Source organism: Musca autumnalis, unplaced genomic scaffold (assembly GCF_047663935.1).
Source record: "Musca autumnalis isolate F117 unplaced genomic scaffold, ASM4766393v1 scaffold_1, whole genome shotgun sequence".
Taxonomy (NCBI): Eukaryota; Metazoa; Arthropoda; class Insecta; order Diptera; family Muscidae; genus Musca; species Musca autumnalis.
This window is the reverse complement of record NW_027411644.1, coordinates 219,120,307-219,139,843: the sequence shown is the minus strand read 5'-3', so window position 1 is coordinate 219,139,843 and position 19,537 is coordinate 219,120,307. Positions and strand designations below refer to the sequence as shown.

Sequence of the window (19,537 nt, the reverse complement as noted above, 5' to 3'; positions counted from 1 at the left end):
GCACCTTTAAGGCTAGTTTCTCAGGAAGTGTGGACTTGCCCCTGATGAAACTTGTTCCGTCGTATGGGGGGCAGTGTATACAAGTTGCTACAACAAAAATCAAAGCTATTCGAGAGCAGCTCCTAAACTGAACTTTTCCGAAATTTTGTGTGGGAGGTACCCGAAGGAATGGACCGATTGAGTCCATATTTGAACCTCATATTACTCTGGTAGAAATTTTACGTTATACAAATCGGTCACTCCCTTCAAGAGTTATCGTGCGCACAAACTTTCCGAACATTTTCGAACTTTTGTGGGGGAGGTACCGGAAGGAGTGGACCGATGTAGCTCATCTTCGAACTTAAACTAAGTTGGGGCAAAATATTACGAAAACCAAAATTTGAACCGAATCGGTTCATCCGTTCGAGAGTTATTGTGCGCTCCAGCCAGCAGGACAGACAGACGGACGGACATGGCTAGATCGGCTCTAAATTGTCTGAAACACATTGCGTCCAAACATACTTGGGGACTAAAACCATTATTTCGATGAGGCACATTTTCATCGTATCGAAGTGTATTACCCTCTTTTAGAACAAGAATGTGTGAGCCGACATCGTCCATCCTCGATGCTTTTATAACGCTGAAATAAATATAAATATGTGCAATGGTTGGCTGACATGACAAAAATAATTTCGTGTTAATTGGGACCACAACAGTGAATTCGCTTTGAGATGATTACCCCGTAATTTAAGTTGGTGATACCATAAAGCAGTCACCAACCTAAAGAGCTTAATGGCCATTATATCAGAGTGTATAAACTTCAGAATAAAAAAAATTAAAAAACCAAACTAGTGAACCATTGATTCCTTTATGATTTATCTTTCTTTCAAGCTGTGATCTAGTGAGTTATAGTTGAGCCCATGGTATAAGTAAAGAGGTATATCTAAATGAAAACAACCTATAGAACTCTGGTTTTCCCTGAATTCCTAAAACTTCAAATTAGTAAACACAAAAACCACAAGTGGGCTTGTTCATAATACTTTTTCGGGCGAACGCGAAAAACGAATAAAGCGTCAAGGTTTCTCCACATACACAGATTGTGTATATTGTTTTGACGTTTTAAGAACACTCGAAAAAAATTGAACAAAAACAGTGTAAATGCACAAAACGACCACGAAAACTCGACAAAATCGATTTGTTGTCAATGAGAGCCGTACCTAAAATTTTCTGGCCGACATTTTTTCAGAACATTTCGAAGCTGAAAAACGTCATCTTGTGGTACTTTTATAGCGGCTCTTAAAATAAAGGACGAAAAGGACATTGAAGGAAGCGAGTTAGAAGGTCGAAGTGCTCTACGAAAATAATCCTCATTCGATTTGACTGAAGACATGTCATCTCAAAAATAAGCTAAAGCAACAGTGAACAAAGATATAACGCTAATTCCTGATGGCTTACAGGGTCTCTAGCAAAAACTTCATCACATCATATCGCGAAAGTTCGACTCACGGCGAATCTGTCCTTCGGGGTTCTGTATATACTCACCAAGGGCTTTCATCTCCAATAGGAATTTTCCACCCCCCAGACTTTGAGCTCCAGTTTGTTGCACAGTGTAATTTTCTAAAAATGCGTGAAAACTTTTTTACCAAAAAAAAATTACATTCTTTAAGATTTGTTTTGTTGTTTTATTTTGGAATTTATATTAAGCGTCTTAAAAACTTCTTCATTTAGCGATTTAAATAATGGTTTCGCAAGTAGTCTACTAGCATTAGTGGGTATTACTGAATTAAGTGTTTTGTTCCCGCGGTAGGTTTAGTATTTAAATAATCAAAAAAATATCACTTTACACGGTGCGCCTTAGCTAATTTTAAATGGAAGGTGCTTACACCTGGGAAGTTTTTGCAGATTCTGAAACTACAATGCTCATAGATGAGAAATAACAAGAAACAAAAAAATCGCCGGAGGGATTTTCAAATAAATCGCGATTTAAGTTAACATTTTTAGGGGTTCTTTAGGTTTTCACGATTTTGCTTGAAAACCGCGAGTCCTATGAAAATGGGCATAGGGAAAATGTTGTACCTGTGAAAATTCTACACAAGATTGGCCTTTACAATATTTTCGTAGTTTTTACCGTTATTGAGATATAGAAGTTCAAATTGAGACAAAGCACTGACTGTATCGCCAGAATTCACAATTTTAGGGTTTTTTTAGGTTTTCACGATTTTGCTTGGAAAACGCAAGTCGTATCGGAATGAGTCTAAAAAAATGTTGTAGCTGTGAAAATTCCCTACACGACTGACGTTTAGATTTTTTCGTAGGTTTTACAATTTTTGAGATATAGAGGTTCAGTTAAATTTTTTAGGTTTTTACCTCAAGTCTTTAAGATTTTGCTTGGAAACCGCAAGTCATATCAAAATGGGACTAAAGAAAATGTTGAAGCTGTGAAAATTCTCTACCCGATCAGATGATTTATTTTTTCCTGGGTTGTACCATTTTCAAGATATATAAGTTTAATATGGGAAATTGCAGTAATGACATTGTTTTATAAGGAGGAGATACAGTCAGTGCATTGTCTCCATTTGAACTTCTATATCTTAAAAACGGAACTTTCACAGCTACAACATTTCTTTAGGTCTATTTACATAGGACTCGCGGTTTCTAAGCGAAATCGTGAAAACCTAAAGAGCCCCTAAAAATGTGAACTTAATTCGCGATTTATTTGAAAATCCCTCCGGCGATTTTTTTGTTTCTTGATATTTCTCATCTATGAGCGTTGTAGTTTCAGAATCTGAAAAACTTCCCAGGTGTAAGCACCTTCCATTTAAATTTGATTAAGGCACACTGTGTTTAATATTTGGTAGATTATTTGGCTGGGATGCCCAGTCATATAATTCCCGAGCTGTATTTACTTGATCATCAATTTAGTTAGTTTATTGTTCGGCTGGTACAATAACACTGTGCGACACGAAAAAAATTAACCACATTCTGACACCGAAGCGTGGTAGAAGATGAAAAATAAGAAGACTCGTGTGCCGGCGTTTTTCCCTATCACTTCGAAATTCGCGGTTATGGGCCCCCAAAGACCTGAGGCCTTGATGTAAAAAGGAATCATTTTGTCAGGCTCATATCTTCTAAACCGCTAAGAATTTGGTTTCACTCATGCAGGCAAACTTGTAGCACTCGTCTTAGAGAATAATAATTGTGAACACATAAAATCGATTCAACCGCATCTTCAAGGTCAAAATCGTTAAGGTCAAGTTTCCGTTATAAGTGTTTCTCAGATTTTGGTCTACAGAGATCAAACCGATCAAAATTGAATCAAACAACCGACCACAAAAATGTACCTTACATCACAACATTCTAGGAGCGGTCCTTCAAGCTCAAAATTCACTAGCAATTATGTTACGGTTAACATTTCATGATGCTCAGGTCTGGAAATAACAAACTGTTCATCACTCAAGGAAATTTGAAAGGTTTGTTATTTACGGATCTGAACAGGAAAGAATGGGTAGAATTATTGGAATTTTGAGCTTGACGGACCTCTCCTAGAATGTTCATATGTTCTAGAAAATTGTTTACTGAGATCTCAGGTAAATTTTTTAGTTGTTTCTATTCTTGAATTTTGAACGTTTCGCTATCTATGGACCAGAATCGGAGAAAAAAGTCTAAAAATCGAATATTTTCTAAAGTTATTTGCTATTTTGACCTTTAAGAACAGTTCATAGCGAGCTCTGATATTCCACAAAGTTGTTCACTGAAATATTCACTACATTATTGTGGTTGACTAGTTTCTTGAATTTTGAATGATTTAATTTCTATGGAGCAGAAACCAAAAAAAGAAGATAAAAATAGCATTTGTTTTGCTACTTTGACCTTTAAGAACCATTTCTACAGAGTTCATACATATGTTCGAGAAAGTTGTTTATTGAGATTTAAGGTACATTTTTGAAGTCGGTTGTTTTATTAAATTTTGATCGGTTTGATCTCTGTAGGCCAAAATCTGAGAAAAACTTATAACGGAAATTTGACCTTAACGATTTTGACCTTGAAGATGCGGTTGAATCGATTTTATGTGTTCACAATTATTATTCTCTAAGACGAGTGCTACAAGTGTGCTTCCACGAGTGAAACCAAATTCTTAGCGGTTTAGAAGATTTGAGCCTGACAAAATGATCCCTTTATACATCAAGGCCTCAGGTCTTTGGGGCCCATAACCGCGAATTTCGAAGTGATAGGGAAAAACGCCGGGACATGTGTCTTTTTATTTTTCATCTTCTATCACGCTGCGGTGTCAGAATGTGGTTAATTTTCCATTAATCACAAAATTACACACAGTGTAATTTCTTATCCATTTTCAAATTTGAAAAATGACGCAGTTTTTAAGATATTTAAGATAAATTCCTAAATAAAACAACAAAACCCAGTTGAATCAAGGGAGTCTTTTGTCAAGTTATATTGAGATGGAACCACTACTTGATTTCTATCATAACTCAATTTCCTTGGACTTTCCTATGGAAAGTTCTTGAAAAAAAAAAACAATACCATAATAACCCAGTTATGCCCAATTTTGTGGCACAAATTCTTTGCAAAAGTACTATCAAAAAACATGTTGTCATTTATAATTGCAAAGTACTCCAATTTTTAAACTTCATTCATAACTAAGAAGAAGATGAAGACGGAAGAGAATCTTCGTTCAGGATACTTAAAATAATGAGAAGAGTTTTCATTTTCCTAATATTGAAGAAAAATTAGAGTTTGTTTGACATTTAGTGTTCTTCGATTTTTCAGCTTGTCTGCTGCTAGAGGCAGGAAGACAGAAAGCATTGCAAAGAGGCACAGTGGTTCTACAATAAATATTAGTTAAACTATTTTTAAACAAGGAAAATATACATTTGTATATACAATACTTGTATTCCAGAGTCTGAACTAACGATTTTGCATTTTCATGTTAAAATTATTGTGAAGGTTTAACGGACTGTGGGGAATATTTTCCAAAGGTATTTGAGTGAAGGCCTTAAAAAAGATGCATAAAATTCTATATAAATTTCCGTAATTTCGAATTCAATTAAAATAGGATGGCTAAAACCTTGCACACATGTGTCTTGGATTGCATGTCAAATTATGTCGGCCTAAGTTTTGGAATAACTCGAATTAAAGTCGTTTAAAGATATTAGGCCCTTTAAAACACAATAACATATAAATGCTTTTACTGATTATTTAAATGATTTGTCGCCGATTTTAAACCACTGTCTGCTAGCCAAACCAGTAGTGAGCGGGCAGCATCAACAAACTATTATCTTTTCTGAAAACTTTAAAATAAGTTTTAATGGCCAAAGATTATGTAGCACAAGACATGGACTTTATACATAAGTTTGTATGTATAAATACATATATAAAAGCATATCGTTCTTATTCAACAATATACATATTTATATCTTTGGACAAATATTTTGATTTCATGTACCCGTTGCCGTCGCCGTCCGCCTTCTCTTTGTTTTTATATTCGAAAAAAGTTTCAGTTTCAAAAATGTTATAGACTTAACATTGCTGCCAATGATTATATTGAGGAAGAATAGTTGCCGCTTGGTATTAAGGAGCAACAAGATGTTGCAATTTCAAAAATTTATCTTTATCTTTATAAATGTTGGTGCAGTTGTTGTTGTTGCTGCTGCTGATAGTTGGTTGTTATTCTTTAGTAGCTAAAGTTTATTAAAACTTTAACAAATAGTTTTTCCTATATACATACATATATATTGAACAACAAAGTAGCAGAATTCTTCAAATAAAACAACAACAACAAGAAGAAATTCTATTAAAAATTATAAATAATAAAGTTGTAGTTGTTTTAGTTAGAAGATGTCGCATTCATAATTGTTGGTATCCTCTAAAGGCAATATTAAGAAAAGAAGAGAAGGCGAAAGAGAGAAGATGCAGCTTTATTGCTCAATGAACGTTAATTATAAGTGATGCCGCCACGATTGGCAAGGTTTTGGTTTCAATGGCAGCATAAAACTCTTAGATGATTAATTAAACTTTTTGAAAGCAACTTGAATAAACTATTTTGTGGGGTTTTTCATATTAGAGAAAATTATTATTTCAGGCCACAAATCTGCCGTAGGAAGTTCTACCGAGGGGGATATATTAAACGATTTAAGAAAGAGAATTATGTGTGAATAAACGCAATATTTAAGTTTTAAATGGTAATTTCTGGTTCCATGGAGCGTATCATGATTATAATGAAATGAGGTTGGAATCATCAATGTATGTATACGCAACCAAGTACAACATGAATTGATCGTGGAACAGGCGATATTGAAAAGTGTCAAAAGAGCAAACTGTCGAAAATGAGTTCCATCCACACACACATTTTTCGAAAATGTACGGGAACGGAAAAATGGCAGAAACGTCAAAAAACTGGAACAAATGGGTCGATATAGTCATGTCCGCCCGTCTGGCTGCTGCGCACGATAACTCTCGAACGGATCAACCGATTCGAACCAAATTTTGGGTATCGTAATATTTTGTCCAAATTTAGTTTAAGTTCGAAGATGGGCCATATCGGTCCACTCCTTCGGGTACCTACCCACAAAATTTGTTTGCAAAATAGTGTGAACGATAACTCTTGAAGCGATCAATTGATTTGCTCCAAACTGTGCACATCATATTATTCCTTCCAGGATTAAGTGAACTTTAAAAGCACCTCTTGGATTGTGTTGAAACTTTTTTCAGTAGGTTGTCCTTGCGGCTCCATTTACGACGGTAAAATTTTTTCTTGCGCAAGCTCATATTTCTTGAGATATTAACCTAAAAGCTCCACGAAGCCTTAACTGCACCAACCAAAATGGCAAATCCGCAAGATAATTTTCACAGGGAGTTTCTGATTGGTACAGACTTTGCACATCTTATTATTTCCTCCAGTCATGTAGAATATGGATTATATCGGTCCACTCCTTCGGGTACCTTCCACACAAAATTTGGAAAGTGAAGTTTAAGAGCTCCTCTCGCATAGTTTTGACTCTTTTTCAGTATGTTGTTCTGGCAGCCCCATTTATAACAGTACAAGTTTTTTCGAAGTATGTTAAACTTCCTGAGATACTGGCTCAAACGCTTCAAAATCCTGCCAGCACATACTAAAATGACTATTGTGCAAGATAAATCTAAGACTTTTTCAAAAATTTCTTAGTTTAACTTAGTTTAACGTAATTTAATATTTCGTGTTCTTTATGAAGAAAATTGGTTACCAAACATGTTTGGGGTACATATGTCAATGATTTGGTATAGCCCCACATTACGGTACCTACAAATTTTAAAGCAAACTCATGATAAAAAATCAATATATTTCATAAACGGTTTGTTTGTTTTTTTTTTTTTTTTGTCAGGGACTGGCTGAGGCTATATATCGCCGTCAACACAGCTGACTGATAATTTCTTACTTATTAAGGAATGTAAATATTCGAAGCACTGCAGTTTCAATAATAATATTTCAAAAAGTTGATTGTGAAGGACCTATATAGCATTGAATGCTTACAAAAATGAGATGCCACTGTGATAGAATGGTAAGCACACCCGTCTTGCATGCAAAATGCCCGGATTTGATTCCCAAGTCTAACATCACATTTACCACGTTGACATATATGGCAAACAGCAATATTTTCCGAGTATTTCAGGCAGTAAAACTTCCTACAAGTGCTGTCGTAAGACACGCCTTTTGGTCTCAAATATAGAAAGAAGGTCCCATATCCTTGAGCTAATATGAATCGGGTGCCCTAGTCCCTACGGGGATATTTGTTGGGACAACTATAAAAAGAAGATCCCATATCCTTGAGCTAATGTGAATCGGGTGCCCTAGCCCCTACGGGGATATTTGTTGCAACATATGTGCGTATTTATGTATGCGTATAAAGGAGTATACTCAATGTCATTAAATGTTCCTTAGTAACATAGATTTAAGATAGTGGAATACCCCGTAGCCACGAACAGCTAGCGTATATAGGAGGGAGAGTTTTTGGGTACATATCCCAATGTCGTTGGGTTGACTTAGTGACCCACTAACAGGTAAAATGCAATACTAAAAAAATCTAATGAAAAAAAAAACGAATCAAGTAGTAAGAGTATTTTGTCATTCAACAAGTAAGAAAGTATCAGTCAACTGTGCTGACGGAGAAATACCCTCAGCCACTGACCAAAAAAAAACCAAACACTATAACTAAGCCGTATATAAACATATTGATTTTGCATCCCGATCTTGCTTTAAAATCAGTATGTACCGTAGTGTTGGGGTTTTACCAAATCATCCTCATAAAGGACTCGAAATATTAAATAACATTAAAATAAGTTTGAAAGAAATTTTTGAAAAAGTTTTAGGGTTATCTTGCACAATAGCCGGTAGGATTTTGGGGCCTTTGGGTCATTATCTTAGGAAGTATTGACTTACTCTAAAAAAAGGTACCATTGTAAATAAGGCCGCTCGAACAACCTACTGAAAGAAGGATCAAAATGATGCGAAAGGAGCTCTTAAACTTCACTTTATCCGAATTTTTTGTGGAAGGTACACGAAGGAGTGGACCGATATACTCTATATTTCAATCTCATACATGACTGGATGAAATAATCCGATGTGGTGAGCCTGCACCAATCAGAAACACCCTGCGGGTATTATCTTGCGGATTTGCCATTTTGGTGGGTGCCGTCAGGATTTTTTGAAAAATTTTGCAATATCTCAGGAAGTTTTAACTTACTCCGGAAAAAATTGTACCGTCGTAAAAGGGGCTGCAAAAATCACTTACTGAAAAAATTTTAAAACGATCCGTGAGAAGCTCACTTTATCACAATTTTGAGTGGAAAGTACTCAAAGGAGTGGACCGATACAATCCATATACCAACCTGATACATGACTGGATGAAATAATACGATGTGCAAAGCCTGCACCAATCAGAAACTCCCTGCGAGAATTATCTTGCGGATTTGCTATTTTTGTTGGTGCCGACAGAATTTCTTGGAGTGTTTAGGCCAATATCACAGTTAGTATGGACTTGCGCAAGAAAAAAATTGTACCGTCGCAAAGGGAGCCGCAAGGACAACTTACTGACAAAACTGCAAAACCATCCGAGAGGAACTCTTAAACTTCAATTTATCCGAATTTTGTGTGGGAGGTACATATTCAAAACAGATCTATATCTGGAAAGAGTTATACGATGTGCAAAGTTTGGACCAAATTGATTGTTCCCTTCTAGAGTCTAAAGGCTGAGGTTATAAAAACACGGGATTGGCATGTAAGAATACACCTGTATTACTCTTCAAAGTTTTTGGCACTTTTAAAAGATTGCTGGAAAACTATATGTTTTAGAAAAAAGTTATTTTTTATAAAATGCTCAAAAATATCATTTTCATATAGAATTTTAAGTTTTCTCGCAAAAAATTCTCGGAGCTAAGTGGGTTAAAGAGGGTGTATACTTGTAAACTTTGATACGACCAAAATTGTGCCTCATCGAAATAATGGTTTAAGCCTTAAGTATAATTGGACGAAATCAGTTTCAGGCAATTTTTAGTCGATTTAGCCATGCCAGTCTGTCAGCCTGACTGTCTGGCTCTAGAAAGGATCAACAGATTTGGTTTTAATTTTGGGTATCGTAATATTTTGTCCAAACTTTCTTTAAGTTCGAAGATAGGCCATATCGGCCCACTGCTTCCGGTACCTCCCACACAAAAGTTCAAAAATTTTCGCTAAAATTATGTGCACGATAACGCTCGAAAGGAATAACCGAAGTGGTTATAACTTTGCATATGGTATTATTACTTCCAGGCATAGATTAGGTTTGAATATGGACAAAATCGGTATACTCCTTTGTGTACCTCCCACACAAAATTGGGTTTCTTGCAGCATGTTATGTTTACGGGCCCTGTTACGACGGCTCAACATTTTCGAAGGCAATCCCGTACATCTGAGGTTTAGCTCACGTGCATTATTCCACCATCGACCCATTAATAAAGGTGGATAGGGTAACTGAAATTAATCTGCCACGCTCCTACTCTCTCCTATCAGGCATTATTACCTAGGATGTGTCAAAGTCCATTGTTGGGGCCATTCTGGCTTCTTATACTAGGTAGAACGCTTGCATGCCTAAGCCCTGAACAACTCCACATGTTAAGCTCCCTAAGTCATAAAGCTCTTCGCTATGCTTTATACCGAACTACATTATACAGGATATTCTGTACATCATGCAAAGCTGTATAAGCCGCTGCTTCAGTAATGAGAACTGAGGTAGCTTATCGCACAATAGCTAACCTAGTCAATTGTGAAATATTATATATCACCAGACGATGCAGCCATAGGTCAAGATAGGGCATACGACTGTCCTATACAACCAGTGTATTATATGTAATCTGAGACCCCAACTTTTGTCTATGAAGTTATTACAGGAATAAAGTGCAACGTGTCCCTATTAATGTGCTCCTTAGTATTGCTCTCCCATCTTAACCGATCGTCAAGAACTACACCAAAATATTTCCCGTTTTCAGGTATTTCGAAGTATTATATCTATAGAGACACCCCACTTATCATGTGGTATAAGTGCGTAGAATATGTGGTAAAAATTTCGTGTCGATAGGAATAAATATGACTGAGATATAAACCTTAAAAGGAAAAATCCATTGTGTATTGAATGTGTAATAATAAGTTTAAAATGTAGCCCGAACAACAATGAACCAATCTTCTTATATTTTTGTCGGCTTTAAACAAAGATTTTTTCGAAGAGAATACCAGGATAATAGATCAGGTTCAAATATAGACTTCATCATTCTAATGCTTTCTCCTCCTCGAATACAAAATGTAAAATTTGTTTCGCAAATGTGCAGTATAAGGACATGTCTCGGAAATTAAAAAAAATTAATATGGAATAACTTTCTATACCCTCAGTGTTTATGCTAACCAGGGTATATACACTTTCATACGGGCAAAATATGCCTCATCGAAATAATGGTTTTAGACCCCAAGTATGTTTGGACAAAATCCGTTTCAGGCTATTTGGAGTCGATTTGACAATGTCCGTCCGTCTGGCTAGCTGGAGCGCACGATAACTCTCGAATGAATGAACGATTTAGTCCAAAATTTGGCTTTCGTAATATTTTTTCCAAACTTAGTTTAAGTTCGAAGATGGGCCAAATCGGCCTACTCGGGTATTTCTCCCACAAAAGTTCAAAAATGTTCGGAAAAAATGTGCGCACTATAACCCTTGAAGGTAGTAACATACTTTGCACGTCGTGAAATTTCTACCAGACAGATGAGATTTCAACATGGACTCTATCGGTCCACTCCTTCGGGGACCTCCCACACAAAGTTTCAGAGAAGTTCAGTTTAGGACCTGCACTCGAATCGCTTTGATTTTTGTTTAAACAACTTGTATTCGCTACCCCCATTACGACAGTACAAGTTTCATCAGGGGAAAGTCCATACTTCCTGAGAAAATAGCCCGAAAACGGTAAAAAACAATCTATTGAACCATGTGTAGTGGTTGGAGCGCTCGATAACTCTCCAACGGATCGGCCGATTTGGCGTACATAACATTTTGTCCAATCTTAGCATAAGTTCGAAGATAGGCCATATCGGTCTACTCCTTCAGGTACGTCCCCCACAATATTTCAAAACTTTTCGCTTAAATGGTGCGCACAACAACCCTCAAAGGCAGTAACCGATTTGATCCATGCTTTTCATATCGTAATATCTCTGCGATACATAGATCAGCTTTGAATATGGACTATATATAGGTTCACTTCTTCGACAACCTCCCACACAAAATTTGGAAAAAGTGCAGTTTGAGACCTGGCCTCGAACCGTTTTGCTTCTTTTTGTAAAAACTTGTGTTTGCTGCCCCCATTAGGACAGTACACGTCTTTTGAGGGGCAAGTCCAAACTTTCTGAAAAAGTGGTCCGAAAGCTGTAAAACAACCCTATGCGCTGGAGCGCATTATAACTCTCGAACGGATTACCAGAATCGGCCCAAACTTTGGCCTTCGAATCCCTTTAATTTTCTGTATTCGCAAGTCCTTTCTCCTTGAGATAATGTTCCAACAGCCCCAAAAAGCCTGGCGGTCCCTAAACTGGGTAGCACGTAAGATAACCCTCGAAGGGAGAAATCAATTTGGTCCAAACGTTGTACAACGTATTATATAGACGTCAGAAGTACTGTGTGTTACATCTTTTCTTTAGGTCTGAGGCTGGGGGTATATCTCGGGCTGCCAAGCCGACTGATACTTTTGTACTTCTTTCCCCTACACGGTGCTCTTGAAGCAACTTTAAATGGAAGGTGCTGAAAAGCGCATTATAACTCTCGAACGGATTACCAGAATCGGCCCAAACTTTGGCCTTCGAATCCCTTTAATTTTCTGTATTCGCAAGTCCTTTCTCCTTGAGGTGCTCTTGAAGCAACTTTAAATGGAAGGTGCTGAAAAAAAATCAAAAAACAAAAACTCGCCGGAGCGCTTTTTAAATAAATCTCGATTCAAGTTGCGGTTTCCAAGCAAAATCGCGAAAACCTAAAATAAACATTGAATGTGAATTTTGAACGCGATTTATTTAAACATCCCTCCAGCGATTTTCTCTTGTTTTTGGATTTTTCTCACCTATAAAGATTACTGTTTCAAAATCCGCAAAAACTTCCCAGGTGTAAGAGGTTTTCACTTAAAGTTAGTTAAGGCGCACCATGTAGGAACTTGTTTTATAAGGTAGCGATACACTTAATGCATTGTCCCAATTTGAACTTCTATATCTCAATAACGGCAGAACCTATGAAATTATCATAAATGTCAATCTTGTAGAGAATTTTCATACGTACAACATTTTCTTAAGTCCCATTTCGATAGGGCATGCGGTTCCCTAGTAAAATCGTGAAAACCTAAAAATCCCATAAAAATGTCAACTAGAATCGCGATTTATTTAAAAAGCGCTCCGGCGATTTTTTCTTTATTGATTTTATCTCATCTATGAACATTGTAGTTTCAGAATCTACAAAAACTTCCCAGGTGTAAGCACCTTCCATTTAAAGTTCCTTCAAGAGCACCGTGTAAGAGAAACAAGTAAAAAAGTATCAGTCGGCTTGGCCGCCAGAGATATACCCTCAGCATCAGACCTAAAGAAAAAAAGTAACACACAATACTTCTGACATCTATATAATACCTTGTACAACGTTTGGACCAAAACGTAGAATAATGGTTGAATGTGTGGGACTTTGGTTGATTCCTAATTTTTCAATGTACCTATTAGGTCATAAAGCTCAACTCGAAAGAGAATTAATTCAAATATCACTATTAAATGACCTTGGCCTTAATAAGGCTTAAATAAAACTAATTGTTTTGTAAATATTCACCCCTGTTTTACGACTCACTCCAAGTCGTATTATAGTCTACCTATAGTCCCCATTATCATTTAAACATTTTTATCTTGGGAGGCATTATGCTGAAATCATTTACCCCTAACCAAAACCATAACAAAACTAAACTACAATTCCCTGAATGTCAAATACAAGTACTTTGGAATGTAAGAAATATCTCTACCTCATATTTCAACCAAGTTTTGGGTCTTATTTCTCCACCGAAAAAAACAAGACTATGGGAAAATGAACCCCATTTATTTCACTTGAAAGAAGATACGGCTTAATTAAGATAACCAATCTGACACATCTTATTTTTACACTGGCAACTCGTGGATACAATAAAACAGGATATACCAAAAAACAGGAAAACGTTTACGTTGTGTGGTTAAAAAGTAGTGCGAAAATGAAATAAAATAAAGAAAACGATAAAACAGAGCCGTCCGTGAAAGAAAACCCCAAGATATAAAACTTTAATAATCTTCTTGGCCGAAAAAATAACCAGCAAATTTTTTTATGATTGCTGAAATTCTTGGATTGTTTTTCTTTTGGCAAATAGGAAGAAGTAGTAAAAGAAAACAATGTAAAAAGGAGGAGAAATGTTAAGAATAACACAATCATTTGTCTTAAGAATTAAAACCATCTTAACACCCAACCAGGCTATTAGCAAACTAAACCATTGCCACAGATACAAGGAATATAAGGCGGTTGGGTAGCGGTGCTGGACGATTCATTCGGCGATATTTAAGTAGGGACCTAGTAATAGTTAATGTTTTGTTTTTCTTTATTTCCCCTTTTTGCTAAAGCGTTGAAAATAAGTTTCCATATAAATTAAGCAGGATAAATGCCAATGAAATTAAGATGACACTGATATTAAAAACAAAACGCTTAAGCGCCTCTCATAAATGTCAGTGGTCATAAGCGAGCCAAATAAAAAAGGATAAAGGTCACCCTTTACCCAAAGTCCTTGGAAGCAATTTACACACAAATAAAGTACTTTCCTTTAAGGCCACACAACACTTACAAAGCTCATTGGAAACCACAAGGAAAAGAAACCAAAAAATTTACAACAACCATTATGAACAAAATAATACAAAGGGTCCTTTTTCTTGTGGTGAGAGTAGGTCGCTTGTTCGCTGGTCAGTTGAAGTACACAACAGGCCAACAAGAGATAAAATGAAATTAATTGTACAGTAACTTATATGGAAAATAGCAACAAAAACAACAAACACTCAAAGGATAAATTCACCAAAGGACCCAGAGCAATGAAAGTGTTAAGACAACATCACAGTAAAGTCGTAGCTCTTTGGTAGCTTGGGTTCTTTTGTTTTGTCATTTTTGTCAAGTTACTTGTCACTGCCATTGCGGATGATCCTTAAGTACAATTGTTTAACTAAAAGTGGTTTCTTAATGCACAGTGGGTACAAAGGTCGTTGGTGTGGTTTTTTGACCACATGGAGAAAACCATTAAATATGTTTTCTATAGATATAATACCATTCAATGGCATCCTTTAGGCAGAGGACTATTCAAATTGACTTCTGTAGGCAGAAAAGAATATTCAAGTCGACAGAAGACCACGGCAATTGTATATAAAAGAGAATGAACACGATTTCGGGGAAATGACGGTATAATGGAACATCATTATTCATTTTCATGACCCACCCGGTGATCTTTGACCCTCGATAAGTTCGACAATGTGTGTGAATGACGGTACTGTGATACTATTGGTATTTCATACTACACAGATTTTCACGCCATAGCCCCAGCCTTTACGGGTATGAAAAGCATAAAAACCTTAATACAAAAATGTGCTTCATCGAAATAATGTGTTTAGACCCCACATATGTTTGGACGAAATCTGCTTCACGCAATTTGGGGTCGATTTAGCTATGACCATCCCTTTGTCTAAGTTGTCCCATCTCTCGAAGGGACTAACTGATTTGATCTAAACTTTGCACATGGTAATATTTTATCCTGTCATAAATCGAGTTCAAATATGGACTACATATGTATATACATATGTGGGTCCAATTCTTCGTGTGCCTCCCACACAACATTTCAAATAATTACCAAACAAGTGCAGTTTAATGACATGTCAGGGATCGTTTTGAAAGTGTTTTCAGCAGGTTGTCTTTGTTGACTTCATGTCGACGGTACAATTTTATATTTTTAGGATCAAGTCCATACTTCCTGATATAATCGAATAAAATATCAAATACATCATTTTCGCTTACGTACAGTTTAGAGGCTGATCCTTTGAAAATTGTGACCGAAGCTTCTAGTTGTGGTCCTGTTTGTTATGTGGATGATGCCAAGTCTATGCTTCCTGACATAATGGTACAAAGGCTCTATAGCCTACAGTGACCAAATTTGGAGGCTGGTTGGCGCAATTGCTATCGAAAGGAATGACTCCCAAAATAAGATCCACGTCCAAAATAGACTATTTCATTCCATACTGGTACATTTACTCGGGACGTCCATAATTGTTAAGATAAATAACCCAAAATATCGATATATTTGTCGGCAAATCTAAAAACTTCCTAAATACATAATTTGTGAGAAAAAAGATATCAGTTATGTAGCCGATATTCGATCGGTTCATATATGAAACTGCACACCTAAACCCAACCTATTGTATATGGGGAAATGAGAACTTTTACTCCGAGAATCTCTTCCTTAATCCGCTTAATTGTCCCCGAATTTTTCTCTCCTTTTTTATACCCTCAGCATTTATGCTAACGGGGGTATGTACACTTTCATACTAGCAAAGTGTGCCTCATCAACATAATGGTTTTAGACCCCAACTATGTTTGGACGAAATGGGTTTCAGACAATTTGGAGTCGATTTAGCAACGTCCGTTCGTCTGTCTGGTGCGCACGATAACTCTCGAATGGATGAGCCGATTGGGTCCAAAATTTGGCATTCGTAATATTTTGTCCAAACTTAGTTTAAGTTGGAAGATGGGTTATATCGGTCCACTCCTTCCGGTACATCCCACACAAAAGTTCGAAAATGTTCGGAAAATTTGTGCGCGCGATAACTTTAGAAGGGAGTAACCGATTCGGTCCATACTTTGCACGTCGTAAAATTTCTACCAGTCTTAGATGAGGTTCCAATAAGGACTCAATCGGACCACTCCTTCGGGTAACTCGCACACAAAATTTCGGAAAAGTTCAGTTTAGTACCAGCTCTCTTGTATCTTGTATTCACTGTCCCCCCATACGACGGTACACGCTTTATCTGGGGCAAGTCCATACTTACTGAGAAAACAGTCTGAAATATGCAAAAAGCCCCTATGACACCGTGTGTAGTGGTTGGAGCTCGAGATAACTTTCGAAAGCTTTGCCGATTCGGTCCAAAATTTAGCCTTCATAATATTCTGTCCAAACATAGTTTAAATTCGGAGATAAACCATATCGGTCCCCTCCTTCAGGTACCTCCCCCACAAAACTTCAAAAATGTTCGGAAAATGTGTGCCCACGATAACTCTTGAAGGGAGTGACTTTGCACATCCTAATATATCTACCAGATATAGATCAGGTTCGAATATAGACTATATTTGTCTACTCCTTCTGGTACATCTCACACAAAATTTCGGATAAGTTGACTTTAAGACCTGCTCTCGAATCACTTCACTACCTACATAACGACGGTAAAAGTTTTTTTCAGGGGCAAGTCCATATTTCTTGGGAAAACAGCCCGAAAGGTGTAAAAAAAACTCTTATGTCACCATAGGTGCCGGTCGGAGAGCACGATAACTCTCGAACAGTTCGAGAGTTATCGTGCTTTCCGATTTGGTCCAACATTTGGTCTTCGTCATATTATATCCAAACTAGTTTCATGGGACAATACCGGTCCACAACTTCCGGTACTTCTCCCCAATATTTAAAAAATTAACTATAATGCTAAAACGATATCACTTGAATGGGGCAACCAATTTGGCCAATCTTTGGATCTCCTAATATTTTGTCCCACATCGGTCCTCCCTTAGGGTACCTCTCCCCAAAATGTTCAACATGAGTGCAGTTAAATCCTAATCCACATTTTTGTCTACAATTTCAAATGTCCAAAAAGGGCCACAAAACTCTGAAGAGGCCTTAAATACATTCAATCTGTCCGTAGGTGAAAGTTTCACTTCACATTGACTGAGGGTATGTATCTGTCGGCAAGCCGACTGACACTTTTTTACTTGTTTCTGTTATAGAAGATCAATCCATGCTGCATATAATCCCATTTTTATGATTTTTTGTCTAATTGTTACTTGCCTGTAGAAGATCTATTAAAATTGTCTTTATCCTATAGAATACCACTACCACTGCCTTGGGAAGTCTACTTAAATGGTCACTACCTAAGAACTCCATTGCAAACGGCCTATAGAAAGCTTTCCCGATGGTATGATGCCTATTCAACCCAAATGCTCTGCAGCGTGCAGAATGCCATGTAAAATATTTTTCCTTCTGTAGACATAATCATTCCTATGGTATTTTGTCTAAATTACACAATTCTAAAGGTTCCCATATGTCACTCTCATGGATTTAGCAGACCACTACGAATGACCTTCTGCTTATGGGAGGCCATACAAATGGTTTTCTGGTCTCAGAAGACCATGTTTGTATTTTACCTATGTAAAATCATTCTAATTTGTTCTCTACTTATAGAAAACTTATACAAGTTATCTTGTGCCTACAGAAGATTACAGCAAAGATCTGTTTCCTATGAAATACATTCTCATAGGTTCTTATGCTGAATTTTGTCCACCCCACTGTGCTGCTGAACATGGGACTTTTAAATAACATTGACGACATAAATATAACAAAATAATCAAGAAAACAAAAACCAAAAAAAGGCAAGAAATAACGAAGAAAATACTCAAAAGGATTACAAAGGTCATGAATTTGTCATGGTGAAGTATTTATGTGGCACTTTTGTTGTCCTTAATCTCTGGCAGCTTTACAAACTCGCTCTGTACATTCACTTGTTTCAAAGGAACAAAAAAAAACGTAAAAACACTTGTCATTACTGCGTTGTTGTAAGGAGATGTGGCTGTTTGGTAATCACACTTTCTCTTCTTCTCCATCGTGTCCATCGTTTGTCCTCTTTGATCTGCTTGTTTAGTTTTCTTACGCTTTTATTACAACTATTTAAAAATTGCTTGTTAATTGTTGTATGAGCCATAATAACCAAAGGGAATTTTCTTGTAATTTTTCATTCATTGGGTTTTGTGGTAACAACGAAATAAAAAGAAAGGAAGAGATAAAGATTTAATGCCTTGTAACACAATTTATTTTCTTGAGATATTAAAACATCCTTATGACATCCTTATATTTGTATACCCTACACCACTATGTGGGGAGGGTATTATAAGTTGGTTTTGGCCAAAAAGTTTGTAACGCATCGAAATAATGGTCGTAGACCCATACTTATATATATCAAAATGAATGTCTCGACGAGCTGAGTCGATCTGGCTATGTGTGTCCGTCCGTCCGTCTGTCCGTCTGTCCATCTAAACCCTGTAATCACGCTACAGGCCGCAATTTTGATCGGATCGTCACGAAATTTTGGATGTTGATGGGGGTCCCGGAGGGGAAGAAGCCTATTGATATTGGTGATGGTCGGATAATATTTAGGGGTCGGAAAGGGCAAAAAACTTAGGTGGATAAAAAGACAACGTTTTTTTCCAAAGCCAATATCTCAGCTTCTATATGGGGTATACCAAAAGCAAAACCTGGCAATGAAAGCAGAAAATATCACCTTTCTAATGATGTAAAGTAGGTGCTCGTACGTGATCAAACAACGAAGATATCGCAATAGTAGCAAATAAAACCCCAATTTTCATTTCTGCGATTTTAATTATAATGATAAAAGCAAAGATTGACTATGAAAGTAGAAGATCCCGTCTTTACAATGATGCAAACTAGGTCAGCGTAGGTAACCAAATAACGGAGATATCGCAATAGTCAGTACTACATCCCATTTTTCTATTTTTTTGGAAAAGTACGCTACAGGTCGCAATATTGATCGGATCGTCACGAAAATTTCAGGGTTAATGGGGGTCTCACAGATGAAGAAGCTTATTGATTTTGGTGATGGTCGGATAATATTTAGGGGTCGGAATGGGCAAACACTTATTTGGAGAAAAGTCAACATTTTATTTCAAAGCCAATATCTCTGTTTCTTTAAGAGGTATATTAAAAG

General features: G+C 36.8%; 1 protein-coding gene across 1 annotated transcript in view; it reads left to right on the top strand.

Moving 5' to 3' along the window:
- Window positions 1–19,537, top strand: part of LOC141389143 (uncharacterized) — a 92,346-nt gene that overhangs the window by 53,018 nt on the left and 19,791 nt on the right. The gene's annotated exons all lie outside the window — the stretch shown is intronic.